We start from the raw sequence: 26,518 nt of genomic DNA, 5'->3' as shown, positions 1-26,518 counted from the left end.
CTCCTGCGTCATGTAGGCCGAGGTCAGGTCCAACTTGGTGAACATCTTTCTTCCAGCCAGGGTCGCAAATAGGTCGTCTGCTTTGGTAGCAGGTACTGGTCCTGTAGCGAAAAACGATTAATCGTTATATTATCGTCCCCACAAATTCTGACCGTGCCGTCACCTTTGAGTACCGGGACAATCGGACTGGCGCGATGATGCCTTCTCGCTGCAGCCTGTCCAGCTCAATTTCCACTTTCTCTCGCATCACATACGGTACCGCCCGTCCCTTGTGGTGGATGGGTTGTGTACCGGGAACCAAATGGATCTGCATTTCACCCCCGAGAAACTTCCAATGACTGGCTCGAACAACAATGGAAATTTGCTCAGACCCTGGGCACATGAGGCGTCGTCAACGGACGAAAGCGCTCGGATGTCGTCCCAGTTCCAGCGGATTTTTCCCAGCCAGCTTCTGCCGAACAGTATGGGGCCATCCCCTGGCACAATCCATAGTGGGAATTCGTGCACTGCTCCAATCATAGGAGACTTTGCCAGTTACAGGGATTAGTTCTTTGGTGTAAGTTCTTAGTTTGGTATAAATGGGGCTGAGCTTGAGCCTGTGTGCCTTGTTGCACCACAGCCTGTCGAAGGCCATTTTGCTCATTATGGACTGACTCGCACCCGTGTCCAGTTCCATGGATACTGGAATTCCATTCAGTTCAACTGTTAACATTATTGATGGACATTTCATGGTGAAGGTGTGTACCCCATACACTTCTGCCTCCTCGGTTCGAATCTCTAGTTCAGCCTGATCCACGGGGGATCGATCTTCCTCTGCAACGTGGTTGTTTGCAGGGTTTGCAGCTCGCCTTCACATTCGCTGGAGGTGTCCCATTGTTCTGCAGCTGTTGCACGCATAGTGCTTGAAGCAGCATTGATGGGCCCGATGATCACCTCCACAATGCCAACAAGGTGTTAACTGCCTCGCATTAATGATTGATGGCGAACTCTGGGTCATCTGAGGTCATGCAGCAGCCGGCGTGTACGTTCTGCCATGTATATTCCTGCTCGAAAACGATGTTACTTTGTGCACAGTACTGGCCGAAACCTCTTTATGCTGTGAAATTTGTTTGGTGTTATCGCTTTGCTTTGATTCGGAGTTTCAACAGTCAATAGTTTGCAAAGGATTACCTCATGGCCAATGCCAAGCACAAAAAAGTCTCTCAGCATTTGTTCAAGGAATCCATCAAATTCGCAATGTCCTGCAAGGCGCCTTAGTTTGGCGACGTAGCTCGCCACTTCCTGGCCCTCCGACCGTTGACACGTGTAGAACCAATACCTCTCCATCAAAATGCTTTTCTTAGGATTTAGGTGCACCTGGACCAGCGTACACAATTCTTCATAGGATTTGGTTGTTGGTTTTACCGGAGTTAGAAGATTCTTCATGAGGCTATAGGTTGCTGCCCCACAGACGGTAAGGAGGATCGGCCTTCGTTTGGCAGCGTTCTCGTCCCCTTCCAGCTCGTTGGCCACGAAGTATAGGTCAAGTCTCTCCATGAAGGCCTCCCAATCGTCCCCTTCTGAGAACTTCTCCAGGATACCAACTGTTCTTTGCATTTTCACGCGGTTGTTCTTTACCTCGTCGCCAATTGTTACGCTCATACTAAAGGATGGAACTGAGTAATGTAAGCAATGAGTAAGTGTGACCTTAGCTCCTTTAATTCAACTCCAGAGAGCAGGTACCGTGTGGGTGGCCTGCTGGGATCCCTTGGGACTCTAACGGATAGGTCCTCTGGTGGTGGTGTGATATAGGTTGCCAAGGGTTAAATACATAACAATAATCATGATTACATTTATCAGTCTCTGTGACAGTATCTAGCAATGATATCATGCAATGATCTCATGCCATGGCGTCCTGTCACCTTTTACAGAAGAAGATATCGACGATGAGGTCCGTGCAGAGGTGAACGGGTGGGGGTCCACCAGTCCCAGCGACATCACAGAGATGGAGGAGCGAGTGCTAGTACTCATGGGGAAGCACCCCCGGACAGCCATGGATGCATCTGCAGACCCTGAAGTGATGCCACGTGAGTCATATCATCACAGCTGGTCCCTCGAAGGAGGATGACTTACTTCCACATGAGTTCACAGATGTTTCAATGAAGGACCAGATATTCCAGGTCCTGAACTCCAATTGAAGGGGTGGAAGATGCGTGTGCGTAGATTTTTTTAATGTGTGGTGACTGTTGCCACCACACGGGCTTGAAAGAGCTAGGCCTTTATCCAGTGGCAAGGGTAAAATAGGACGACTGGAGACCTGCTCTACTGCACGGACCTAGTGTGCACACATATCACAGTGTGGACTGGCCCATGCTGCCCCTGGGCCCTGGGCTCTTCTGGGCCCTATATCTTCAATTGCCGCACCCCCGCCATGATCTCTCGCTGCTCCTCCACCATAAAAATTCGCCGCTCCTCCGTCACAAATATTCGCCACACCTCCGCCACGATTTCACACCGCTCCTCCGCCACGATCTCTCGCCGCTCATCCGCCACGATCTTCCATGTGAGTAAAGCTTACACCATTGCGTGATGTAAAATCAATAGATGCCACACCAACTCATATCCGAACAATCATATATGATGGATGATTTCTAAAAGTGTCATAGAAATAATGCTGGCCTAATGAAAATCATTGCAATGCACAATGTGTTGATGGTCATGAAATGTGATGTCTGCGATGATTTTGAGAGCGGTGGTGCTTTTGTCCTGTATATACAGTGTGTAGCGCTGGACTCACCTTGTCAACCTAGCGCCCCCTTCCCCTCTAATAACCTCATTTGTGTCTTGCAGCTCAGCCAGAGGCGTGGCCCCAGGCAAAGCCAGAAGGTGGGGGCGCAGGGCAGGATTCGGCGGACAATCCTACTACATCTGGTGCTGAGGAGCTCCGATTGTCGCCCGTCAATCCGCTGGGTCGATTCTCGACGGATGAGAGCGTGGACTTCGAAGAACCTGCATTGCCGTGCTCCAGAAACCATTCCACTCCAAAGCCATCAAGTGGTCCACCGGTCATTCCCGCCTCCACTCTGGAGGTACCGGCCGCAAGTACCTCTCCACACGGTACCCCATTTGTCCCCAGGACGGCGCCGACCCCGCGGAGGCCTCGTGGACATGGCAGGTCTGTTCCACGAGCGCGACATGACAGCGGAGAGATGGTACAGTTGTCCAGGAAGATTGTAGACATTGGTGACCAGCTCATCGAAGCATTTGGGGGCATATCCCAACAGCTGGCCACCATGACCGAGTATATTCCACGCATGGCGGAGTCCCTGGATGCGGTAGCCAGGAACACTGCTGTCACAGGCCTCCCAGTGGTCCCTGAGCGTGGCACTCCACCCCTACGAATGATAGATGAGACCAAGGATCAAGATCCTGCTTCTGCATCAGAGAATGTTGCCCCCTCGGCAACCCCCGCTTCCGTACCCGTGCAACCACCGCATGTGCCTTCATCCCCCCAATGAGGCACCGTCTGAGGAGTTCCTCGGCCATGCGCTGTGGAGCGAGGGAGAGAAGGGGTAGAGGTGGGGAGAAGAAGGAGAGGGGAGAAGGAAAGTGAGGTACATGTGCGCAGGTGATGGCTGTGTTATATCTCCAGCTGGGTGTATGCAATTTGTTGCAATGTATGGGGGCTGGGGACCACGCTCCTGCTTTATCATTGTATTCTGTGCTGGTGAACATGTTGAACATGTGATTTATGTCAATGGTGGAAAAAGTGGGGTGTGGGCGGGGGTTGGGTGTTATTGGCTGTGATACTTATGATTTCAGACCAATGTTGGTATTAAACTTTTGTTATTGAACATAACCTTGTTACGCATTGTCTCAGATAGCTGGACCGTTGCACACTGATGATTCCTTACCATAAAAGGGTTAAATACAACATCATCAATCAACGTAAACTTTAACTGGCACCAAGGTGATGGGCACCATTGATGTCTGTGCTGCACACACACAGCAGTATGTCAGCATTGTCATTCACATCAGCACTCTTTCAGGCAAATCTTTCCGATATCAGCTCCTCATGTAAGAGTAGGACTTAACAAATGCCAGCCACACTGCTGCCGTTCATTCCAGTTAGTTCCACTTTTTGTGGGAGGTTTTTTGAGCAAGCGATATTGTGGGCGATATGTGTGCGAGGTGGTGAAATTGAAGATGGGCGATCTCCATGCCGCTAGTTTGGGTAAATAGGCTCTTTATGACAAAAAACAGTGGGCAGGCGATAATATTGAATCTCGGCGTTAATTCCATGCAGAAAGTAACGCTGGGTGATATTATGGGCGTTGAATTCCATCCCCAAAAAGTGGGCGGACAGTGATATTTTTTCTTGGCGTTAAGCCCATTGGGAAAATAATGCTCGGCAATAAGTCTCCTAAAAAAAACTGTCAGTTTCCATTTTGTGCCAGAATGGGTGATATATGGGCGTTGTACGTCATTTCAGTGGTAAAATGGGCATTAAGTGGGCGTTAAGCTTGCAAAATAAAGTGGAGGTTCTAGCCAAAAAGATTAGCAAAAGTAAATGTGGGTCACTTACAGGCTGAGGCAGGAGAAATTATAATGGGGAATAAGGAAATAGCAGAGAAATTAAACAAATACTTTGTGAAGCACATGCAAAAAACTTGCCGGAAATAGTGAACAACAGCGAGAATGAGGAACTGAAAGAAATTAGTACTAGTAAAATAATAGTACTGGAGAAATTAATGGAACTGAAAGCCGATAAATCCCCTGGACCTGATGGCCTACATCCAAGGGTTTTGAAAGAGTTGACTATAGAGATAGTGGATGCATTGGTTGTCTTCTTCCAAAATACCATAGATTCTAGAACGGTTCCCATGGATTGGAAGGAAGCAAATGTAACTTTGCTATTCAAGAAAGGAGGGAGAGAGAAAACAGGGAACTACAGACCAGTTAGCCTGATATCAGTAGTAGGGAAAATGCTCGAATCTATTTTTAACAGGGCACTTAGAAAAGAATAAAAGGATTGGGCAGAGTCAACATGGATTTATGAAAGGGAAATCACATTTGACAAATCTGTTAGAGTTTTTTGAGGTTGTAACTAGCAGAATAGATAAGGGGGAACCAATGAATGTGGTGTATTTGTATTTTCAAAAGGCATTCAATAAGGTGCCACACAAGAGGTTATTAAACAAAATTAGGACTCATAGGATTGAAGGTAAATATACTCGGATTGAGGATTGGTTAACGGACAGAAAACAGAGAGTCGTAATAAACGGGTCATTTTCGAGTTGGCAGGCTGTAACTAGTGGGGTACCACAAGGATCAGTGCTTGGGCCTCAGCTATTCACAATCTATATCAATGATTTGGATGAGGGGACCAAATGTAGTATATCCAAGTTTGCTGATGATACAAAGCTAGGTGGGAATGTAAGTTTTGAGGAGGATGCAAAGAGATTTCAAGGAGATATAGACAGGTTAAGTGAATGGGCAAGATCATGGCAAATAGAATATAATGTGAAGAAATGAACAGGTGGCCATAACATTGGAGGGTGAGATAGAACAGGTGGACATGACATTGGATGATGAGATAAGTAATGAGATAAGTGCATTTAAAATAAAAATAGAGGATTTTTAAATAAACGAATCAAACTCAAAGAGAATAAAACCTCTGGTTGGGATGGATTGCATGCATGCATTTGAAAATAATCTAGGGAAGAGATAGCAGAGGCATTACTACATATTTAATAATTCATTAGAAAAAGGTGTAATGCCAGAGGACTGGGGGCTAGCTAATGTAATACCTATATTTAAGAAGGGGGAATATGTCCAGGGAATTATAGACCAGTCAGCTTAACATAGGTGGTAGGAAAAATAATGGAATGCCTACTAAAGGGAAAAATAGAAGAACATCTAGAAATCAAAAGTTTGATAATGAATAGTCAGCATGGATTTCAAAAGGGAAAGTTTTGCTTGACCAACCTCATTAAATTTTTTGAAGAGGTAATAGAGAGAGTAGACAATGTAATGCAGTAGATGTAATTTATCTATATTTTCAAAAGACCTTCGATAAGATATCCCATAATCATATAATGAACAAGGTCAGAGAATACAGATTCATGAGACAAGTAGCAGAATGGATAGTTAGCTGACTTCAAGACAGAAAGCAGAGTGGCAGAAGGTGGTTAGTAATGTTCCACAAGGATCAGGGCTGGGACCACTGTTGTTCTCAATTTATATTAACGATTTAGACTTTGGAATCAAAACCACAATTTAAAAATTTGAGGATGACACCAAATTTGGGCGGGGGTGTGTGTGGGGATAGTCAATACTAAGTAGGACTGCAACAAATTACAGGAAGGCAATAATACATTTGCAGAATGGGCAAATAATTGGCAAATTAAGTTCAACAGAGATAAATGTGAGGTATTATATTTTGGTAGGAAGAATAGGGAGGTCACTTATTACTTGGAGGATGCGAGTCTAGGTAGAAGAACAAAGGGATCTCGGAGTACAAATACACAAATCACTAAAAGTTGCAATACAGGTTAGCAAGGCCATAAAAAAAGCAAACCAAGCACTATCGTTTATTTCTAGAGGTATCGAATTGAAAAGTAGGGAAGTTATGCTAAACCTGTATCGAACCTTGGTTAGACCACACTTAGAGTGCAGTGTACATTTCTGGTCGCCATATTATAAAAAGAATATAGAGGCACCAGAGAGGTTGCAGAGAAGATTTACAAGGATGATACCAGAAATGTGAGGGTATACATATCAGGAAAGGTTGAACAGGCTGGGTCTCTTTTCTCTTGAAAAAAGAAGGCTGAGTGGTGACCTAATAGAGGTCTTTAACATTATGAAAGGTTTTGATAGAGTATATACAGAGAAAATGTTTCTACTTGTGGGGAAGAGCATAACTAAAGGCCATCAATATAAGATAGTTACTAAGAAATCCAATAGGGAATTCAGAAGAAACTTCTTTACCCAAAAAGTGGTGAGAATGTTGAACTTACTTCCACAGTGACTGATTGAAGCAAATATTATAGATGCTTTTAAGGGGAGGCTAGACAAACATGAGGCAGAAGGAAATAGAGGGTTATGCTGATAGATTTAGCTGAGGAAAGATGAGAGGAGGCTCGAGTGGAGCATAAACGTCGGCATGGACTAGTTGGGCCGAATGGCCTATTTCTGTATCATATACCTATGTAATCCTATGTAAATGTGAAGTTATTCACTGGTAGGAAAAGTAGAAAAACAGAGTATTTTTTAAATGGTGAGAGATTGGGAAATGATGGTGTTCAGAGGGACCTGGGTGTCCTTGTACACAAATCACTGAAAGTCAACATGCAGGTACAGCAAGCAATTAAGAAAGCAAATAGTATGTTGGTGTTTATTACAAGAAGATTTGAGCTTTATTGTATGGCACATGGTCTTGAATGGGCATTGCTGCAATTTGCATTCTGTACATATGTACATCAACAAAATTAGGATCTAGAAGATGTAAGTGTGTAACAGATCCCCCAATGAGTAGAGGGGAAAGCGCTGGATGCAGATAATCTCTCACAATGTTATTTTCCTTTGACATGAAATTATAATAAATACTTCCATTGAGGATAAAGGACAGCGATAACAAATTCTTTTCATAACTTTATTCCTTTTTGTTCATGCAATTGAAGTGCTTACCAGTGGAAAAATAAACTGTTTTGAGTGATGATCACCATGTAGTTCTTAGAGAGTAAACCTCAGCTTTGTTTATTTTGGATGTGACACATATTTATAAAACTAGATTCTAAAAATAAGTTAATATTGTAGCCAACTAAGTTAGTACTTAGTATTCTAAACGGCTGTTTGTGGATTTTCTCTTATCCCCTCCTTCTACACCAGATTTACTGAACCGTGGTAAATGTAACTGTAGCAAATATAACTTTAATGAAATTGAAAGACTCTTTGGGGCCGAAATTGCCCCCTTTTTTAAGAGCAGTTAAGAGGCGGTAACGTGGCAGAAATGAGTTTCTGCACAATCGGGGTGGACTCTGCGATGGTTGGGACATTGCCCACGTGCTTTTTGAGGCGGAGAAGGTATCTGTCCCGCTCCTTTGCGAACGGCGGTAGGGACATCATTACATCACTGGCTGGTCCCTGCCCGGAAGCGACATTTCCCTCAAATAATCGATCGGCCGCTTGACGATGCCCCCGATAGCTTCGCCCGGTAGGAACCTGCCAGTGGCTGGACGGCGCGTCCACTATTTTATTTTAATTGTCCGACGACTCTGCCATTGACCTGACAATCGCGGCCACGGGTTCAGCCGGGCCACCAACAGGCAGCCCGGCACCCCCTGTTGTGTGCCGGCCCGCTGGCCCAGCTGAAGCCCTCCCAGGTAGCACAGTGGTGGCCAAGTAGGCATCACAGCGTCCCTGCCCTTTAAGTGAAGAGGTAGAACGTTGCTAAGCGTCAGCGCGATGTGGCATGTTTGTATCACACTGATGTCATCAGCATTGCGCTGATATGCTCAGCACGACGTTGATGACACTGCCTGCCTTCTGTCCCGCTCCCAACTCGCTTCCACCCCTTTGCCACCCCAAACACCGCCCCTCTCAGAAGAAAAGAGGGCAAATTACCTCTATTCCCCACCCCATCGATTGGGGTGGTAATTCACTAAATAAGAGCGGAGAGCAATTTCCGCCCCTTTTATTCTTTTGCTACAATGTAGTTACTCAGATAATTCAAGGTTGGGTTAAGGAGTTTTTAGTTGTTCTTAGGATGTGAGTGGTGCTGGCAAGGCCACATTTATTGTACATTCCTAATTTATAAAACACCTCATTGAGTCTCTCAGAAACATCTACAAACACTTCACATGCAATTAATGGCCCTGCAATTGCGATCTCCGTGACAGTGTGCTCTCAGAGTACGCCGCCATAATCCATTTGCAAGGCCCCACAAATTTCAGATTTCCACATGAGCTTGCGCTCATGTATGCCTTGACAGATCATCTGAACCGCCTGAAAAATGAATATTGCTGTGCGGCATTGGGCTATTTGTCCAACAACTGCCCAGTAATTGCCCACCCAACTCTTATAGCTGGTAAAAGCAGGCATAGGGCCTGCTTTCATCAGCATAAGGGTATATTTAAAGGCTTAAATAAAACACTTAAAAATCCCAAATTATGCACATACACTTTAAATGAGTTTATGCAAATATTGGCTCGGATTAAGATGTTTAAAATTATTTATCAAAAAATTTAATTTTTATTGACATTGGTGCAATGAATAAACTTATGATTAAAATTGGAAGTCAGTACATTTATAATTATTTGACTTTTGAGATGCAGTGACTGCAGTTTGGTAGGCAATGAGGCAAATACCAGTTAACCTACTTTTTGTGGTGTTAGCTGAGGGAGAAATATTGGCCAAGGCACCAGATGAACATCCTGCTCTTTTTATGAGTAGTGCTTAGGGGTCTTATTGTCCACTTGAACCAATAGACCAGACAAATGTGATCTTGGTTTTACATAGCAGCCAAAAGGCAGGACTTGCAACAACACTGTCCCTTGGTGCTGCACAAAAATATCAGCCTCAATTATGTGCCGAAGTCCTGAAGTAGTGTTTAAACTCAATCTCTTCAAACAGAAGCAACAACTGCTACCAAGTGAGCCACGCTAGCGCTCCTAGAGTAGTTTCAGAACTCTGCAATGTCTTTCCAGCACAACATTATCCCTGAGCTCAGAGCACAAGGTGATAACCTCCATGGAGTATTTTCACCAGCCTTCTCACATCAAACCGATTTATTTCACTTCTGATCCTTAATAACCTTCAGTGAAAACAAACTGTAAAAAAGGCAAAGCAAAGCAGCTGAAACGTAAACAAGCCAAATGAACGAATGGAATCTGGCATGTCAGCTGTATCTCATCACAAAGGGAGACTTGTAAGAATTGGTAAGATTTTCCAGCTTTTATTGTAGAAAATGGAAGTGCTTATAAAATGGAAGACAAAACTAGCCCTCTCCCTGAGACTACCTGGTTAAAACAGTGTAATGCTGATTGCCAGAATCTGGTGTACCATTGGACTGGTGACTTCACTCCTCATTGTGCTGCAGTTTTTGTCAGAGCAGTTTTTTGTGAATGGGCACAACATGTTCAGAGGATTTGGAAGGATATTTACGTGGGCGTGTTTATCTCAGAAGTAATCAGCAGAGAAATTGGACTGGGTTGACTCTAACAGTTGTTCACCATGTAAGGAAAGGACATCAGGGGAAACATCTTTATTATTTTGATATGTGAAGGAAAGAAAAGCTTACAAATGACAGTAAGTACACCATTGTGTACTGACCGCTGCTCATTTACCTGTTCTATGTGAAATAAATCAGCTACCTGTGGGTATATTACCTAAGCAGCCATCTGATAGTATATATTCAATATGCCCATTGAAGAGAATCACGTAGCAGCACATGGTATATTCCAGTAAGCCGTCGCTGGAGGTGTTCCGATCGCCGCTGGAGGGAGGGGATGTAGGCCCGATAGCCAAGGCCCAGTCGCCGCAGGAGGCCCAGCCGGGAGGCCCAGTCGTCCAGTTGCCACAGGAGGCCCAATGATCTCCGCAAGATCCTACAAATCCCCTGGGAGGACAGACGCACCAACGTTAGCGTCCTCGACCAGGCCAACATCCCCAGCATTGAAACACTGACCACACTTGATCAGCTCCGCTGGGCAGGCCACATAGTCCGCATGCCTGACACGAGACTCCCAAAGCAAGCACTCTAGTCGGAACTCCTTCACGGCAAATGAGCCAAAGGTGGGTAGCGGAAACGTTACAAGGACACCCTCAAAGCCTCCGTGATAAAGTGCAACATCCCCACTGACACCTGGGAGTCCCTGGCCAAAGACCGCCCTAAGTGGAGGAAGTGCAAATGGGAGGGTGTTGAGCACCTCGAGTCTCGTCGCCAAGAGCATGAAGAAATCAAGCGCAGGTGGCGGAAAGAGCGTGCGGCAAACCAGTCCCAACCACCCCTTCCTTCAACAACTATCTGTCCCACCTGTGATAGAGTCTGTGGTTCTTGTATTGGACTGTACAGCCACCTAAGAACTCATGTTATGAATGGAAGCAAGTCATCCTCGATTCCGAGGGACTGCCTATGATGATGATGACTCCGGTAAGCCAGTGTAATTAGTAATCTTTGGGGCTTGCTATCATTTATCTAGTTTTTGGGCTGGTGAAGGCATGCTCCAGATCTGAGGGGACATAAGCCTTGCTAATGGGGATGGTCGGTGACACTGAACCTGAGTAGAACCCCAAAACATGAAACTAGTCGGCCATCTTTTCTTTCCTATGTACAGTACATTAATTTTCACCTGGCATTGTTCTGCCCACTTACACATTTGTCCAACTTATTTTGTTATTTCGGAGCTGCATCTCCCAAATCAACTGACACACCTTGTCTGCTATCATCTGCAAATTGGACTAATTTTCAGATGATACCAAATGATCTTTCTTCTCTTATTATATCTCTATGTTGTATTATTGTGTATGAAAACCGAAAGCACGCAACGGGTGCATACTTTACAAGTGACTGTTAAAATCATCACAACTCTTAACCTCTTTTCCATTGGCTCCTTTCAGTCTGTGCCAGAGTCATCAGCCATATCATCCAGTCTGAAGTGCATTAAGCAGGTAACTTATATCCTGTTTGCCAGGGCTGACCAAAACCTTCCCCATTGACCTCAACAGTCAACAGTTGAGCGCTCGGGGATTTGCAGCTGTGGTTGGTGCCCCCAAGTACAAGGTGACTTTAACTGCACAGATGTCACCCTCCCAACTCCAGCCAGTAACGTTTGTCAATAGAAAAGGCTACCACTCCATTAATAGTGGCTGATCACACAAACAGGATCATCCAATTATCTGCCAGCTCCCCAGGCAGCTGCCACAGCACATTTATCCTGAGACAGTCTACCATCTCCCCCCTCCCCCCCAATAATTGACCCTCCCAGGAACGTGGCAGGATAGCTGCTGTGGGACAAGGTATACATGGCTCATGACACCCCTCTGCAACTTCATCACGCCTGAGCAACAATGGTATAATTGAAGGAGGAGTTCACCAGGATCATTATTATCAACAAGAACAGAGATTGACGACGAGATTCAACACCGCCTCCAGTGCGCCAGTGCAGCCTTTGGCCACCTGAGGAAAAGAGTGTATCCCATCCAACTCCCCATCCTTTCATAGGAACACTTTCTCTTGTCTTCCAACCTTCCTAGTTCATACTGTTACTTTTCTCCCCCAGTAATTCAACAGTGTTTCTATACCAATTAAGCTGTTACCTCCTCTTCATTCTCTCCTTCATTATCTCTTTCTCTCTTCCCTAATTACCACTGATTTTTTCCCTTTCATTGGCATCCATTTTCCTTCTTTAATTGCTGTCCATTGTCCATTTTTTCAATGGTTCCCCTGATCTCCAGCCAGAGAACTCCAGCGGAAATTTCAGGCGACTGTGTTACCAGGGCCTTCTATAATAAGCACACATTATCGATAAGATAACATAATAAGCAGTTTATGATATCATAAACTACAAGCTCGAAGTTCAAGAAGATTCTCATTATCGCCTCACCCCTCCATATCTCTGTAACTACCTCCAGCCCTACAGCACTCCAAGATCTCTGTGCTCCTCCAATTCTGGCCCCTTGTGCATCCCCGATTTTCACTGCTCCATCATTGGCGGCTGTGCCTTCAACTCCCTAGGCCCTAAGCTCTGGAATCCCCCTGTAAACCTCTCAACCTCTCTCTCTTCCTTTAAGATGTTTCTTAAAACCTATCTATTTGACCAAGCTTTTGTTTATCTATCCCAATATTTCCTAATTTGGATCGGTGTGAAATTTTGTTTGATAATGCTCCCATGAAACGCCTTGAAATGTTTTACATTATTAAATGTGTTATATAAATGCAAGTTGTTGTTGCTACTTCCTTGGAATCGATGGCAGACTGTTATTTGCTGTGCAAACTTCAGCATTTCTTTATTTTCTATTATTGCTTTTGACAAGTCACACTATTAAGATATATTTAATTTAATAATAGACAGCAACATCATAGCTTGCATGTCCTAATATATAAGAAGTAATTTTCCAACTTCAAACTACCAGGAGGCAGCCTTGCACACCGGGGGTGCATATTGCAAATTTGGGCTTGAGCTGTACGTCATTTTCCAAAATTCAAATCAGGGGCAGCACACGTCTAAACTTTTGATACACACTTCCAATCTGTATGGCTCGCTGTTGGCAGCACAAAGTTAGAAAATTACCGCACTATTGTCTATAAATCATTTCACATTTAACAGGAAACTGACCTTTTCTCAGGCTCCAGTGAACAACTGTTTCCTCTGTTAAACACATGGAGGTAATCTGTAAATAGTAAGTTAACCAGTTAAGGCAGTTTATAGACCAACATCTTAGTAAAGATGAATGAATGAAATAGTAATGAGGGGTCAGGTTCCCATGTGAAAATATGACCCACTGCATTCCTTCGTGTCAAGCTACACATGTAAGGAAATGCTGAACGTCATTTTTATGTTAATACCAGACAATAGGCCAGTGTTATTCAGCTGATGTAGTCAATGCATTCAATAGTTAATACAATCTAACTCAGAGATAGATCATTAACATGCTAAAATGACCGATAAGCTTATAGTACAGTAACCACCAGAAGCAACCCAGTGTCTACGATACTACTGCATTCAAATTCCAACTAACAGATCTGAGTTCAGATTCCATTCAGAACTAACATTTGAAGTTCTGCTTCCTCTACAAGCAATGTTTTACCATTTTCAGCAAGCTATCGGGTGCAGAGACTGTCAAGTCCATTGGGTCACTTCCTGTACTTCTCTTGGTGAGTCAGTAAATGGAAAAAGAAAGAAAGAAAGAAAGACTTGCATTTATATAGCGCCTTTCATGACCATCAGACGTCTCAAAACACTTTACAGCAAATTAAGTACTTTTGGAGTGTAGTCACTGATGTTATGTGGAGAACGCGGCAGCCAACTTGCACACAACAAACTCCCACACACTGCACTGTGATGATGACCAGATAATCTGTTTTTGTTATGTTGATTGAGCACCGCCCCTATTAAGAGCGACTTCTGGATCCAAGGAAAAAAAACAACCAAGAGCCAAATGTCGCTCAAGAGGCGACCTGAACTGCAGCTGCGGTAAAAACAATCGAAACATTTCGGGCTGGGGGCAATTTCTATCCCATGATATCTTGGCAAACAAATATAATCTTGCGGCTGTTGATGTCATCTACTGTTACCTGTCAGTTGACTGCTGGAAGCCCACTTGTGATTCCCGTTGTCCATGCCGGGAAATTAAAAAGCTCATCTGGTACCAAATTCTTTGCCGCATCCAGAGTTAATTCTTTGGCAGTTGGTGGCCATCTCAACGGAGGAACGACACCAGACTTCTCTTTCATTAAATGTTTGAGTGCCATAGTAGCATGATACAAGGGTCTGCAATCAGGTCTTAAATCCAGTCCACTGACAGGAACTTTGGCCCCAGGATCCAGGCTGGTATCCATGTCTGTGTCGGTCTCGTTTGTGCTTGTTTCTGAAAGCAAATCTCTGACTGCCTCCTCAACAACTTCTTCTGTTGTAAGATCTTCTACAAAAACAAAATTACTCTCATTACTGTGTGAGGATCTGACAAATTTCAGGAAAGGATAAGATTTCTGCATTCTACGTTTAAGATTACACATTTTATAAGAAGAAGCACCGATACCCTCTTTCTCAAAAATGCATTTCTTAAACAAGCTGTTCAGCTTTGTCATTCTAAGAACTTCACGGTTCTTTACAATCCTGCCCACTATCACAGAAGTGCCGATATCCTGTCTGGTAGAGGTTGCCTTCTGGAGGGTCTTGCTGCTCCCTGATGGTCAGAAATCTGGTATAGCTCTGGTGGCAGCTAAGATGATACCTTGCTTCAAGGGCAACACAATCTTGTCCACGAATATGCAACATGATTGCCTCATCTTTGCGGGTTTCTGCTGCAAGGAGTAGCTTAGCTGCAGTTTTAGTCTCACATTGTACAAGCCTCTCTTTTCGTCTCTTTCGGCTGTGTCTCTCCACAATGTTATTGTCCTTCTTGCAGAAAAGGCACTGCACTGGAAGAAGATGGGAAGCCTTCGCAGGTATAAGCTGTCGTCTTTGAGTGAAGCAGTCGAACCTTGGTGGTGGCTTCACTCCTCTCCTCTTCTTTCTGTACTGGTTCTGCAATGGCTGCGAAGGAATGATAAAACAGATATTCTAATCAGCCCCACTGACAATGACCCTTGGTCAAAAAAACTTTTTTGCTGTGTTTGTGTGTGTTATGACCAGAGTGAGAAGTTTAGAGTCAGTCAGTCGACACAGAAATAAGTATATGGGGCTGAAGCAGGCCCATGAAATGAAACATGTCAAATGGCATAACCATTGAACTAAGGAACGAAAGTTGGATATAAACATTTGTAGACTGACACAGTTTCATAGGAAATACTGTAAAATCATGTGTACTCACGTTCATAGTTCTGATTTTCTCTTTCTTGCTTCTTCTTGGCTCTGTCGATCTTGGATTTATCAGTGAAACACATGTAGCACTGCAGATGATATCCAATGGAATGTGAGATTGTTGCGAGTCTTTCTGGTGCAATAACCAGCTCCATTCTCTGCAATTTGAGCTTCTCTAGCTCCAGTAAATTTCCACTGATGAATAGTCATGAACAATTTTATCCAGCTAGAGTCCGAAAAATAAATGATGTTGCCTTTGGCTCCCGCAACTACGTGCATGCAGCACACCATTGTTTTGTGCATGCAGTCACTGACTATAAACGATCTAGTACAGAGATTGCGGTACTGACAAATATGGCAGTTGTGATTGGTCATTTAAATAACTCGCAATTATTTCATCACTGGGTTTTGATGAGATTTCTGCCTATTTTCTAAGGAAAATTTCTGTAAAATGCTCATTTTTTGAAGATGGAAACATTGATTTTTGTGATAAGTGGTCCCTAAACTAATATTGGTATGAATATGGAGTACTTCCACAGAGGGGACTAGAGAAAAGCATTTTTTTTGAGACTTGGTCCACGGTCTAATAGTATAGATAGTGTCCTCGACCATAATCAAGCTTTTCCAATGCTCCCCACTACCACTGCAAGTTCTCCAATGTCCGCCTGTATGTTTTCCTTTTGAAAGCTCATCATTGGAGTCCAGCTTAGCAGTTGCCATGTGTTCTTCATATGATTTTCATCCAGACATTTTGAGGGATTAGAACAACTGCCCATGTGGAGATAAGCACCAACACTGGCTGGGTTTGCCTGATAGCCTGTTTCCATATTACAATGCCTATGTAATTCATACTTTAAAATAAATGTTCAATCAACAGAATACTTCTTGTAGCTTAAACAATTACTGGTATAGTTACATCATTGTGATACTATCATTTGTTTACATACATTGGTTTGTAAGTAGTACAATGAATAGTAAATAGAGATTAAAAATAATTTTAAGAGTAAAAGAAAACCACATAATGGTTTATATATTGGTGTGGTTGTACAGTACTACATTTTCTTAACACAGCATTTACATCATGATATTCCTTTAATTTTTTTTTTTCACAATGTTGAGCATAGTAATTCTACTAAACCTTCAGTATCCAGTGTTTAATCAGAAATAATCACAAAGCTGTTAAAGTTATTCAGATTATTCATTTTTTTAAATTGTTCACACCCATTTAAAATAGTAGGGTTCTCCATATCATGTTACAGCTGTTAAACAGGATACAGCCACTTTGTTTTTTGCTCCTCTTGGGCCAGGGAGGGGAACAATTAGCTATAGTTGTGGTCGTTAATTGCTCTCTTGTGACTCCAGTGGAAAGTATACATGTATGGATGCTGGGTGAGATGACTGGGCACAGCTGTAATACTCGTCGTCATGGTTGGACAATTTACAACATTCATTAGATTCACACATGAAAATGGTCACTTGGGGTGGGGTATCAGAAAGCTGCTAGCATCTGTAAACCTTTCTTCAACATGAGTCAGCACCTTTACAACAAAACTAGGGGTGGGGGGAATAAATAGTCTCATAGTGGTTGAGAGTGAGTTTCCCCTGTTTCTCAGTCTGGGCTGCTAAAGAGAGCAGGGCTCTTTCGCTTGGGGAAGTAGATAAGTAAGCAGCACTTTGCACTTTTGGCAATCAGCCCTCTCTGAATAATATTACTTACACCCAATTGACTGAAAGTTGCAAGTACTGCTCTGAGTTTTGGAGTTTGTCACCAGTTTAACTCCTCACTATGAGGTCAATTTTACCCAAGCTCGTTTTCTGGCGTATTGCCAGAGTTACCCCCATTTTTCTAGGCCAGAAATTCATCAGAAATATTTTGCCAAAGTTTTCCCAATGTATAATTCAAATTTAGCGCCTCGCAGCATGTCCAGTTGCTTTGAGGGGGTGGAGCCTGCTGTCTGCGCTGAAAAAACAATGCTACATTTTCGGCGCATGTACAACAAAAAAAGTGATGTTATTTCAATGGACATGCATGTGCAGTCCAGCTTTGGGATGGCAATCGGCCATTTTTAAAGAGCCAGTTGTGTGTGTGAGAAGGAGTGCTGTATGAGAGCATTGGAAAAATCGAAGCTGCAGCAAAACAAGATGCAACGCGGTGCAAGGACCAATAATTTCTTACAGGATGAAGTGGAGGCATTGGTTACTGTGATTGAGACCAGATGGCAGGAGCTGGATTCCAGCAGAGGTCACATAAAAGTTCCACCCAAAGAAATGAAGAAATGAAGAAACGCTGGAACCAAGTTGCAGAAGATTACTGTGCAATGGTGACCACCACGAGGTCTGGAGGCCAGTGTAAAAAGAAATGGCAGAACCTCGGTCAAGTAGTTAGTGTAAATAATATTTTAATTTATTCAATGGAATTGAAATTGTAAACTTGACCAGCTGTATATGTCCCACCCAGTAGAAAGACACCCTTTATAAAAAGCTGCATTTTCATCTTTGCTGAGGAAGGTGGCACATAAAAAAAGGGAAAGAACTCAAACAGGAGGAGGTCCAGGAAATCTGCAGCCACTGATGCCCTTGGAAGAGAGGGTCGCTGCTTTGATGGGCCCTGCCTGGAGAAAAGCAACCATCACTGCACAAGCTGAGCCCACACTCGAGGGAGAGGGTAAGTCCTGCAAATTCCACAGACTGGCTTTGCTAAATGTTCAGAACTGCACGGATTAGCCATGCTTTGGTTCATGGGGATGTCTCCCTCAGCTGCGCTTCGGTTGATGCAATGTGCTTTCATTCATTGTGGTCCTTCAAATCAGCCTGCTGCCTGAGCTGTATGAGCCTACTCATGCCACCCACCCTGCCCCCTCCTCTGCCTAACCATTTGTCTGTTCGGTTAATTTTTGCAGAACTTGACACCAACCCTGACGATGCAGAAGAAGATTCAGATGAGGTCGAGCCTGAAGAGGAGAACATCTTCCAATCCCATCCTCCAGACCAAGAGCATGGGGGTGAGGGTGAGGGTGAGGGGATGGAGATAGATGAAGCCCCACTGTTTTACTGACATTGGTGGAAGTGCAGGTGCTGCCCATTGAGGTGCCAGCCTCTTCCGTGACTAGTGGTTTTAGTGTTGGTGGGACATTCCATGGTTTCCTACTGTCCGAGGCTACTGGTCCCAGTGGTGTGGTGCAGCGAGGCACACCCAGGGCCCCACCTTCCCGAGGCTGTGGGTCCCAGTGGTGTGCTGCAGCAAGGCACACCCAGGGCCCCACTTTCCGAGGCTGTGGGTTCCAGTGGTGGGAGTGCGAGCCACACCAGTGGGGAGGAGGGGAAGAAGAGTTCGACCGCGCTCACCTGAGGTGCAGGACCTAACAGATGTGGTTCAGATGATGGCAATGAGTGGGGAGAGCATTGACCTTATGCGATCACTCCTGGACACCATCAGTGGGGTGGGTGATGAGGTAGCGGGACTGTCGGGAGAAGTAACAGCAATCTCACGAGAAATGGGAACGATGTCAGTGACCATGAGGGAGGGAATGTCACAGGTAGGTGATGCGTTGTCAGGTAGTTGAGACAGTTTTGTTCAACATGAGGGAGGGAATGTTGCAGGTCGTTGAGACACTATCAGGGTGCATGAGGGACGGCATGTTGGAGTTAACTGCTGCAATAAGGTAACACGCCCAGACCCCGCGCCCATTAACAGAATCAACTGCCACTCTCACTCCAATCCCCACACCAGCCTCTGAAGACTGTTGTTATTATTGTTACTGTTGTAACTGTTGTTCTCAAATTAAAAGAGTTTTGTAAGTTGTGTAAATTTACAAGTTTAGAAGTTAGTAAGTGATCTTAGAGTTTGTAAGTGATCTTAAAGTTTGTGAGTGATCGTAACTGAAAACTTTAAAGTTTGATACAAGAATCATTTTATTAAAGTTAAGTACAAAGAACTGTTTGTTAAACTTTTCAATAAAATATATTTTATATTAAATCTGAATCATTTTCATTATTTGTTCCATTATTAACATAGCAGGCAGGACAGGTTATTTGTTCTCTCTCCCCAAGGTCTGTATGGATGGACTTCTCTTACTCCCCCCCCAAACTCATTGCAGTCTTGTGACTTCTCCTCTTCTCCCCCACTCCCCCAAACTCATTGCAGTCTTGTGTCTAGTCCAGCAGTCTTCCGATTGGCACCTCCTTCCCCTGGCTGAGTGCAGCAGCCTTCCGATTGCCCCCGCCCCCCGGGCTGGTTTGCCAACCAAGCCCCGAGCTCGTGAGTCTGGACCCCTGTGTCTGGGCATGGGCTGATTCTGACGGCCGACACTACGGCCCCCTCCAGCCCTGCTTGAAGATGTTCGGTGGTGGTATGTGAATAAAAAACAAATGAAAACTTCAGAAATCCAAGAAACGTCCATGTACTCCATTGAAAGGTAAAAAAAAGTAGAACTTTAATATGGATATTTCAAGTGTTAGAGACTCCCTCCAAAAACTTCGATGAAAAGCAATGGTGTCTTTCAGTGCCGATTTTTCAATGTGCGCTGCTTTCTGTTAACTCACCAGAAGGTTTTTTGGGAGTGGCCAGATACGTCGACCTAGGATAAAACATTTTTGGGCAAACTGCGACGTCAAAAAAACCTAACCTAGAAAAATCGTAACTAAAGCAGTTATGTCGGCGCAGATTCCAGGGAGAAACTTTAAAATTAAATAATTATGCCAGAAAAAACGGTGCGCGCCAAAAAAATGACGCAAAGGACCCCTGGAAAATTGAGCCCGGTATACATGGGGAGTGAGTGCATAAAAAGTTATTTTAATATCATCTTAGCCCAGTAACTGAATTACTACCTTGAAACACAATTCCAGATGTATATTAATCTATATAATGGGTCATTTTCCCATGAAGAAAAGCTGCAATCCTAATCCACCCTTCTGAGTCTAAGTTTGGTAAAGTGGCCCCATTTCTGTTACAGATTGTCAGTGGATTGCTTACTTCACTAACACAAGCAGGGTGTGACCCCAGGACATGCACATATGCTGTTTCCATTAGCATTTCCATATAAAGATATTCGTGTGAATGATGGGGGTGAGGAAGGGGTGAGTGAGTCTAATATTTGAAGGTGGGGGGAGAGAATGGGGTAAAGGGAACATTTTTAAAACTGATTGTAAATTATGTTGGCAGGAATTTGTGGAAATGACTTAGTAAGTGAAAACATATGGAAGGCTGCAGAGCCCAGTGAGTGATCTCTGCATGAGGCTGGAAAGTTTACTGTTGTCAAAATTTGTTGCCCTAGGAATGGAGAGGTTGCTGGGGTACAGACGTCACCTTGCAATCTGTATCTAATTTACAGCATGGAGGTTCAACCATCATCTGATTTACCGCAACACTTTCCCCAAATCTCGCGCCCCCCCTCCATTTCATGAACTCACACTGCAGTTCCGTTCTCATTATAGTGGTGGAGGCAAATTAACATTTGTAGTAGTATAGTTTAAAGAAAGTAGGTTTTAATTCTGTCTCAATCATGCAAAACTCCTAAATATCTTAAGATTCTGTGAAAGGTCACACAGCACAGACTGATTTATTGTTTCCCCTCCTGTACTCCCAGTGGTCAGGAGAGTGGGGTACTTTTTCAGACCTGTATTGCCTCTAGTTTTTCATCTTGAATATCTTCAAATTCTCTTCATTTTTGATGATTTGATTTGAATAAATAGCTTGGCAGAACAGAAGCTAATAGTCAACTAAGTCAGCTCCCAAACAACATTGTGAAATTGTAGGTTTGCAGAATTGTATATATAACTATTATATCTTCTGCAGTGTATTATGAACATTATAACAGCAACACTTAAAGGTTTCTCCAATTGTTGGCAATTATATTTAAAAGCACTGTCTTCATGAAAAACGTTGAAACATTTTTTTTGTTTGGGGAGGAGAAGAGCCAGTATGTAATTTTCACCATAATGCACCGTATATAAATGAACAATGATGTGTTCCAATGTGATTTGCATCATTCATTGCAAACATGAGCAGAAAATGCTGGAAAAATGAAGCAGATCAGCCTACAACTTTGGATGAAGAGAAAGGCCAGAATCCTTTCCTAAATGTCAGCCTGCTTTTTTTCTCTCCATGGATACAGGCTGACCTGCTGTATAGTTTCAGTACTTTTTTTTCAGATATCCATAATTTTCAGTTCTTTACAACAATATATTATTTGTTTGACAAACGTTGCTTCAAACATCAATGGGAATGAAAATGGGAAGAGATGTAAAACGAGCTGAGGATTCACTGCCTCCAGATTTACACAATCTGCCAAAGTCTAAATTACTCCCCTAATTTCCCAGCTCTTCCAGTGCACTAATCCCATGTTAGATGGAAATTGTGCGACTGGACCACTAAGGGATTTTTAAATGAGAAGACCCCACAACTTATGGTGGGGTCACCACTGGACAGCATCAGTGGCTGGCTCCTGGCTCAGGGGAGCAGAACTAATATCAAGAGTCTCAAATCCAACTCGTTCTTCTGGGATCAAAATCTTCTCTCTCTGATCTCATTAGGGTTTTTACGTGAAGTGAATTTAGACAGCTTCAAACAAGTTTCCATGGGAACGTGGATTTAGAACTGTCTATAATTTGTTATTAAATGGCACTAAATTTACATTTCAATGACATAAGTATAGCTGGTGTATTGAAATGCAAAGTCCCCAGTGTTACAGACCAGAGTGCTGGATGCTGACACTAGCTGCAAAAAGCAGCACAGGTTTCACCCCTAGTTCCTCACAGTACTGAGCTCAAGAATCCCCACTACAAAACAAATAAATATAATAAATCCAAAGTCAAGATTTTTAGTAAATCTTTTAAATTGATAGTGGTAACAATAAAAATAAACAGGGCATAAGCCTAATATTAGAACACAAACCTTACATTTGCTAGCATTTAAGTCTTGCATCTTTATTGCCCTCACTGGCATCATGCTGGCTTTGTTTAAAATTAAGTTGAGGTAGGAGTCGAACAGAAACACCTCCTTCTTTATGATAGCATGTTGCCAAAAATCCATAGCTACTTCAGCGGGAGTCCTCTAGAACAGCTGCAAAGTAGCAGAGATCTCGATAAGCCAGGTCACTGCCTTGCACAGTTGTTTCTGGAATGTGGGATTAGAGCTCCACCCACATCTACAAGGCCATCAATCTACATCAGGAGCTCCAGTGCTCTGACCCTCAGTCAGGGCCCAGCAAAATGGCGGAGGAGCTATGTTTAGCCTGACCTCCCCAGAGCCCTGTAGAAGTAGGGTAGGGTGACCATATTTTCTAAACCAACTCAGGGGACACATAGGGTGGGAGCACAGCAAAGTAGCCAGGACGTGTTTCAAGAAAACCGGTACAACGACTTTGTTGCTTCTGGTCATGGCATATACATAGAGACAACGCCATTTTAACTTTACACCGAATCTCAAATCTTGTGTGTGTTATGGAAATAGTGCGGTACCACCTATACCCTAACTTTTAATTTCTCAATTTTAAATGTTCCAAACAGAATGAGATATTCCATATAAGGTGCAAAACATCCGCTGTCTCAGAAGGTTTCAGAAACCTCCTCCCGGTGGGAGAATTTAGAGCTTGCCTTATTCATTAAAAAAAAACTCAATGTACCATGCGAATCTCTGAGGTAAAGTTACTCGCCTCACCCATCAGCTGTAAGGACTGGATTTTTGGCTTTGATGTTTTTGGGGCGATAATGGCGGCGGGGCGGGAAAGTTAGTGCCCGGGAATAGTTTGTGCCTCAGTAGGCAAGTTTGGGCAGCTGGGCCCTGATCAGGGGCCACAGCGCTAAGGGAGACGTTGTACACCTCTCTTAGGGAATTAGGATGGGAAACTCCCATGCTAAAGAGCTGGGCTGGGAGCGCTCTGAGAGACGTCTGGTGGGGGGGGCGGGGGGGGGGACCCTAAAAAAAGTACCGCAAAAACATTTCCAAAACATTGCTCACACCACCACAACACAAATTGTTTTTTCTTTTAATTTTTTTTGCAATCAAACTTATCTTAGGTGTCCATTATTTGCCTCTCCACTGTCGGGATCATTGGACCGCGGCGTACGGATTGGGCATGAATCAAAGAATCAAAACTCGCACCGGTGTCTCAACCAGGGGCATTGCACACCAGGCGCAGCTCTTCATGGCAGTGCTGCTCAGCGCCGCTGCTAAACCAGACCAGAGGGTCACTGCGGGGCACTGGAGGCTCACTGCATGGCCAAAACGCCTCACCACCGCCATTGCCGCCGCTCCGGGGTGAAAAACGGAGCAGAGAAGACTTGAAAATCCAGCCCAATACATCATAGAACCAACCAGGGAACAGGTTATTTTAGATCTTGTTTTGTATAATGAGACAGGGTTAATTAGTAAACTTATAGTAAAGGATCCTCTAGGAAAAGAGTGATCATAATATGATAGAATTTCACATTGAGTTTGAAAATGACTTTCTTAAGCCCAACACTAGAGTCTTAAATGAGCAGACTTTCAGCAGGTTTTTGACCTTCCGCGGCAAAAACCCAGTCATAAAGCCCAAGCGGAATCCTCGGGTACCTGTTTGCAGCGTTGCTTCCAAGTACTGTCGGGAGAGGTGTGCCAATGTGCAACAAAGCGGATAGTGTTTGCATCGGACTTTCAGCCCTCTCCCAACCTATACGCTGCGCCCAGAATAGCGACAGGTCAAACCTGTCGGTGCAGCCCTGCCAGCAGCAGTAAGTGTGAAAACCTGCAAAAAAGGTAAGTTAAAGTTCTTATTTTTTAATTGTTTTTCCGCGATTCGATAGATAAGGGTCTTGAAAATGTTTTTGGAATGTTTTTTGGAATTTTTTTTCCCCCTCCCAAGGCCTCTCTCGCAGTGCTCCTGGCCCCGGACTAAAGTTGCCGAAAGTCGCGGTTTACGCCCGAGTGCTTGTGCATCGCTTCCCTTACCAAAAGCTGAAAGTTCGGGCTGAAAACGGTAGCACAGCAAAAACAATAAGTTTCACGTATCGTTACCGTTTTCGCCAAAAAACCATGAAACCTGAAAATCCAGTCCTTAAACTTAAACAAAACCAATTACGTGGATATAAGGGGCGAGTTGGCTAAGGTAGATTGGGAAATTAGATTAAAAGGTCTGACAGTAGATAAGCAGTGGCAATAATTTAAAGAAATATTCTAAAATTCTCAATGAATATACATTCCATTAAGAAACAAAAATTCCATGGGAAAAGTGAGCCATCCGTGGCTAACTAATGAAGCTAAGGATAGTATTAGATTATAAGAAAAGGCTTCTAATATTGCAAAGAACAGTAGTAAGCCTGAGGATTGGGAGAGCTTTAGAAACCAGCAAAGGATGGCCAAAAAATTGATAAAAAGGAAGAAAATAGAATTAAAGAAAATTAGCAAGAAATATAAAAACAGATTGAAAGAATATGTAAAAAGAAAAAAGAGTAGCAAAAGTAAGTGTTGGTCCCTTATAGGCTGAGGCAGGAGAAATTATATTGGCGAACAAGGAAATGGCAGAGGCTTTAACCAAATATCTATCTTCTTAGTAGAAAACACAAAAAACATACCAAAAATAGTGGGGAACCAAGGAGTTAATGAGAGCGAGGAACTTAAAATAATTAATGTCAGTCGAGAAAAGTACTTGAGAAACTAATGGGTCTAAAAGCTGACAAATCCCCTGGACCTGATGGCCTACATCCTAGAGTTCTAAAAGAGATGACTACAGAGATAGTGGATGCATTGGTAGTGATGTTCCAAAATTCCCTAGATTCAGGAAAGGTCCCAGTGGATTGGAATGTAACCCTGCTATTCGAGAAAGGATGGAGAAAGAGAACTGGGAACTACAGGCCAGTTAGCCTGACGTCAGTCATTGAGAAAATACTGGAATCCAGTATTAAGGAAATGATAACATGGCACTTAGAAAATCATAATATGATCAGGCAGAATTAATTTGGTTTTATGAAATGTAAATTGTGTTTGACAAATTTATTTTTGAGGATGTAACTAGCAGGGTAGATAAAGGGGTACCAGTGGATGTAGTATCTTTAGATTTACAAAAGGCATTTAATAAGTTGCCACATAAAAAGTTGTTAAGCAAGATAAGGGCACATGGGGTTGGGAGTAAGGTATTAGCATGGATAAAAAATTTGGTTAACAGACAGAAAACAGAGAGTAGAGATAAACGAATCATTTTCAGATTGGCAGGCTGTTGCTAGTGGGGTACCACAAGGATCTGTGCTTGGGCCTCAGCTATTTACAATCTACATTAATGCAAGCCGTGATTCTTACCAACAGATCCACGAAGACCCAATACAAGTGCAGACCGGGGTCAAGCAAGGCTATGTCATCGCACAAACGCTCTTCTCAATCTTCCTCGCTGCAATGCTTCATCTCACCTTTAACAAGCTCCCTGCTGGAGTGGAGTTAATCTACAGGACAAGCAGGAAATTATTCAATCTCCAACAATCTCCAATTGTTCCAACCTCTGTCATTGAAGTACAATATACAGATGAACTCCAAACCATCGTTGACACTTTCACTGAAGCATACGAGAGTCTGGGCCTTACATTAAACATCAGTGAGACAAAGGTTCCCTACAAGCCTGCCCCCACCACACAGTACTGCTCCCCGATTATCAAGATCCATAAGGCGACCTTGGACAATGTGAACCATTTCCCATATCATGTGAGCTACTATCAGCAAGGGCAGGAATCGATGACGAAGTCCAACACCGCCTTCAGTGTGCCAGTGCAGCCTTCGGCCACCTGAGGAAGAGAGTGTCCGAAGACCAGGATCTCAAGTCCCAAGCTCATTGTCCACAGAGCAGTAGTGATACACGCCCTCCTATATGCTTGGCATGGACTATGTACAGTAAGCACCTTAAAGCACTGGAGAAGTACCAATGCTGCATCTGCAAAATCCTGCAAATTCATTGGCAGGTTAGGCACTCCAACATCAGCATTCTCTCTCGGGCCAACATCCCCAGCATCAAGGCATTGACCACGCTTGATCAGCTCCGATGGACGGGCCACAT

At 43.6% G+C, this 26,518-nt stretch overlaps 1 long non-coding RNA gene across 1 annotated transcript in view; it reads left to right on the top strand.

The window, feature by feature from the left end:
- Nucleotides 1-25,862, top strand: part of LOC139228838 (uncharacterized) — a 117,993-nt gene extending 92,131 nt beyond the window's left edge. The window contains exon 3 of the long non-coding RNA XR_011587634.1: nt 25,780-25,862. This is a non-coding gene — a long non-coding RNA (uncharacterized lncRNA). The remainder of the gene's footprint in view (nt 1-25,779) is intronic.
- Nucleotides 25,863-26,518: the final 656 nt, after the last annotated feature.

This window comes from Pristiophorus japonicus, chromosome 1 (genome assembly GCF_044704955.1).
Source record: "Pristiophorus japonicus isolate sPriJap1 chromosome 1, sPriJap1.hap1, whole genome shotgun sequence".
NCBI classification, from domain to species: domain Eukaryota; kingdom Metazoa; phylum Chordata; class Chondrichthyes; family Pristiophoridae; genus Pristiophorus; species Pristiophorus japonicus.
The sequence above is the reverse complement of the archived record's forward strand: the minus strand, read 5'-3'. Positions and strand labels throughout refer to the sequence as shown.